Genomic DNA, 4,952 nt, shown 5'->3' on the forward strand with positions numbered 1-4,952 from the left:
AAGACAATATAGATGAGATATAAATGACATTACATTTAAAATAATAATTGATCATGGATACCTTTTAGGCCCATAGTTATCAGAAAAAGGTATGAATGAATACAAAGAGACAAGTTGGAAAGCCACCGTAGGAATCCAAAGCATACGTTTTTCACTTGGTACTTACGGTGCAGATGAAAAATAAATGAGATGATATGAAGGTTATTCCAGAGAAAGATATAACGAGATCTACTGATTGGCTATGAGAAGAATAAATAAGTGAGTAAATCAAAGTGACTTCCAAGTTTTTGGCTTAAACAGTTAGATGATTAATGGTATCATATACTGGAAAATATGTTGTGCAGGTTAAAACCTGAATGCTTACAGCATGGGGTAGCACAATTTTAGTTTTTAAAAAACTTGCTCTCTCGCCTTCTCGCTTCCAAGATGACCAAGAAAAGAAGGAATAATGGTCATGCCAAAAAGGGCCGCAGCCACACGCAGCCTATTCGCTGCACCAACTGTGCCCGATGTGTGCCCAAGGATAAGGCCATTAAGAAGTTCATTGTTCGGCACATTGTAGAGGCTGCGGCTGTCAGGGCATTTCCAAAGCGAGTGTTTTCAGTGCCTATGTGCTTCCCAAGCTGTATGTGTATCTGCATTACTGCTTGAGTTGTGCCATTCACAGCAAGGTAGTCAGGAATCGTCCTCGGGAAGCCCGGCAGGACTGAAAACCTTCACCCCAATTTAGACCTGCTGGTGCTGCCCCACGACCTCCACCAAAGCCCACGCAAGGAGCTAAGTCCTTAAAGACTAAAGAAATACTGTCCCCTGGGAAGACAGTAAAAAAGAAATTATACTTAAAAAAAAATTTAAAAATGATTTAACATTGTAACAGATCATGATGAATGAGTAGAATAGTTTTTACTAAAATAAACTTTCAATGGATGTAGAATTCTGGATTGACATTTTCTTTCAACACTTAATGTTGTTATTTATTTATTTTTTTGCATAGATTCTGAAGGAAAAAGCAGGATATAATTCTTATCTTTGTTCACTTTTATATAATGTATTTTTTCCTCTAGATGCCTCTGAGATTGCCTCTTCGTGTTTTGTTTACAAGAGTTTGAATGTGATATGCTTGAGTGTTTTGTTTTTATTTTGTTTTGGAATTTATCCTGCTTTGTGTTGTCAGAGTTTAGAATCATTGTTTTGCTCCCTGGTGTCTCTGGTATTAATTATGGAAACTTCTCATTTCATATTTACTAAAATATTTTTGATGCCCTGTACTCTTTCTCTCTTCTTTTGAATTCAAGTTATTTATGTGTTAGAGTGCTTAATATTGTCACACAACTCTTGGATATTCTGTTGCACTTTTATTTTTCAATAGTAAATCTCTCTTTGCTTTATGTTACATTTGGATAATTTTTAGACTTATCTCCGAGTTCATATATTCATGGCAGTTGTGCCATGTCTGCCAAGCAGTGGAAGGTATTATTCATTTCTCTTACTTTGTTTTATGTTTCTAGCAGTACCATTGGCTTTTACAATTTTTATCTCTCTGTACTTTATTATTTCTCTGATCTTAATTGTTGTCCACTTTTTATGATAGATCCTTTAACATATTAATCAGTTACTTTAAATTCTCTCTCAGATTGTACCAAAATCTGTGTCCTGTTTCAGTCTAGCTCTTGTGATTGTTTTGCCCTTTGTGAGTGTGTTGTCTTTTTTGTTTTGCTTTTTCTTGTGTGGTTTGAGTTTTTTGTTGAGCATAAGACATCTTGTCTAGGACTGTAGAAACTGAGGTAAATAAACGTTATTCCAGGAACCCATACTTTGTAGTGTTTTGTTCTCTAGTTTATTTTTATTCCTTGTGAAGTGTTATATTTCACGTGTTGGATCTTTTTGCCTATAGTTGATATTTGTCACTTTCTCTTAAATAATTTTATCTCATTAATTTTTTAAAATTTTATTTTTTACTTAACATTTCTCTTAAAGCATTACATTATCTTTTTTTCTAGTAATTCATTTGTTTTGCTTTATTACTTTATTATTCATTTCTAAAGTAATTTTTTAAATTAATTAATTAATTTATTTATTTTTGGCTGTGTTGGGTCTTCATTTCTGTGCGAGGGCTTTCTCTAGTTGTGGCAAGCGGGGGCCACTCTTCATCGTGATGAGCGGGCCTCTCACTATCGCAGCCTCTCTTGTTGCGGAGCACAGGCTCTAGACACGCAGGCTCAGTAGTTGTGGCTCATGGGCCTAGCTGCTCCACGGCATGTGGGATCTTCCCAGACCAGGGCTCAAACCCGTGTCCCCTGCATTGGCAGGCAGATTCTCAACCACTGCACCACCAGGGAAGCCCTCTAAAGTAATTTTTAATTTTATATTTCTAAATCTAATCCTTGGTATCTGTCACCTTATTTATGTTTTTCTAAAATTTGATTTCTTTTTTTCTTTCATTTTGTAGGGATGGGGACTATTTGTTTGCTATCTAGTTAATCAATTTTTTTTGTTTGCTCAACTTCATTTTTCTCCCTCATCTTCTGGATGATTAAAAACTATGCCATCAACATCTTTCCAGATTTAATTCATGTACTGATATTTTGTGCTCAGAGATCAGAAGAATTAATATTGTTAAAATGTCCATAATTCCTAAACTGATCTGTAGATTCAATGGGATCCATATAAATTTCTGGCATTTTTCACAGAAATAGGAAAAACAATCCTAAAATTTGTATGGAACCACAAATGAATCTCAATATAGCCAGAGCAATCCTGAGAAAGAACAAAGCTGGAGCTAACACATGTCCTGATCTCAAACTGTACTACAAAGCTATAATAATCATACTAGTGTCGTACTGACATAACAATAGACACATAAACCAATGCAACAGAATTGAGAGCCTAGAAATAAACCCTCACTTACATGGTCAACTAATATTTGACAAAGGAGTCAAGAATACTCAATGGGGAAAGTATGGTTTCTTCAATAAATGGCATTGTGAATAACTACAGGCAGCAAAATGAAATAGGACCTCTATCTTACACTGCACACGAAAATTAACTCTAAATAGATTAAATATGTAATGTAAAATCTGAAACTGTAAAACTCCTAGAATAAAACACAGAGAAACAGCTTTCTGGCATTGGCCTTGGCAACAAGTTTATGACTATGACCCCAAAAGCATAAGCAACAAAAGCAAAAATCAGCAAGTGGGACTATATCAAACTAAAAACTTCTGCACAGCAAAAGAAACAGTCAACAAAATTCCTACCTATGGAATGGGGAAAATTATTTGAGAAAACATCTATCTAATGAGGTGTTAATAACCAAAATATAGAAGAAACCCATACAACTCAGTTACAAAGAACAAACAAAAAAACACTCTGATTTAAAAAATGGACAAAAGAGCTAACTAGACATTTTTCCAAAGAAAACATACAATGGCCAAGAGATACATGAAAATAACACTAATCATCAGGGAAACGCAAACCAAAACTAAAATGAAATATCACCTCACACTTATTAGAATGGCTATTATAAAAGAGAGAAGAGACAACAAGTGTTAGTGAGACTATGGAGAAAAGGAAACCCCTGTACACTGTTGGGGAAATGTAAGTAGGTACAGCCACTGTGGAAAACAGTATGGAGGGTCCTCAAAAAAATTAAAAATAGAACTAACATATGATCTAGAAATCCCACTGCTGGGCATATATAGAAAGGAAATAAAATCATTATCTCAATGAGATACTTGCACTCCCACATTCATGGCAGCATTGTTTATCAGATCCAAGATATAAAAACAACTGTGTCCATTGGCAGGTGAATGAATAAAGGAAATGTGGGATATATGTATCTATATTCATATCTATATCTACATTTACCACATTGTGTATACATACACATTTATACAATGGAATATAGAGTGGAATATTATTCAGTCACGAGAAAGCAGGAAATACTGCCATTTGTGACATTTGCAACAACATGAATGGACCTTGAGGGCATTATGCAAAGTGAAATAAGTCAGCCAGAGAAAGAGATATACTGCATGATCTCAATTACATGTAGACTTTAAAAAACAAACAAACAAAAACAACCAAAACTGAACTCAGAGAAACAGAGGATAGAATGGCGGTTGCCAGGGGCTAAGGGCGAGGGAGAGATGAGAAGATGTTGGTCAAAGCTTGCAAACTTCCAGTTATAAGATCCATAAGTTCTAGGAGTTTAATGTATAGTACAGTGACAATAGTTAATGACACGCTATTATATACTTGAAAGTTATTAAGAGTAGATCTTAAATGTTTTCACCACACACAAAATTTAGGAAATTATATATGGTAATGAAAGTGTTAACTAACTCTATTGTAATCGTTTCACAACATATGAATGTATCAAGGCATCACATTGTACACTTTAAAGGTACACAATGTTATATGTCAATTATATCACAATAAAGCTGGGGAAAGGGTAAAGTGTACATTTCTCTTCCACATTTTCTTCATGGAATATATCCATTTCTCTTAAATAAACCACATTCTATGCCTAATTATAACTCTTTTTTACTTGTTCTCCATTTTTCATTTATCAAGACTAAAGGAAATCAGACTTTAATTTTCAAAGAAACATTGTATTTAAAGAAAAATAAGCCTTTATTCATCATGTGTTGTAATTTATCTCTGTCATTGCAAAAAATTATACCTTTCGATACCTTACAAAAAAGTAATGGAGAAATTAGAAATTGCAAAAGGAAGTTAACAAATTGCAGAAGAAATTAAAAATTGCAATATTTTCAGGTGACTAAAAAAAAATCTCATTTTGTTGCATTTTCTTCTATTTTTCTAAGAAATTAAGTTAATTTAATTAGGAAAAATGTGTAAATACTCATATTGCCTCATAAACAGCACTTGATAGGATTATTTCCCCAGCTGCAAGAATGGGATAACATTAATACAATTCAATAGTTGAT

General features: G+C 33.9%; 1 pseudogene; it reads left to right on the forward strand.

The window, feature by feature from the left end:
- The first annotated feature begins 405 nt into the window (after positions 1-405).
- Positions 406-710, forward strand: LOC133089587 (small ribosomal subunit protein eS26-like; annotated as a pseudogene).
- The last annotated feature ends 4,242 nt before the right edge of the window (positions 711-4,952 follow it).

Source organism: Eubalaena glacialis, chromosome 4, assembly GCF_028564815.1.
Source record: "Eubalaena glacialis isolate mEubGla1 chromosome 4, mEubGla1.1.hap2.+ XY, whole genome shotgun sequence".
Lineage (NCBI taxonomy): Eukaryota > Metazoa > Chordata > Mammalia > Artiodactyla > Balaenidae > Eubalaena > Eubalaena glacialis.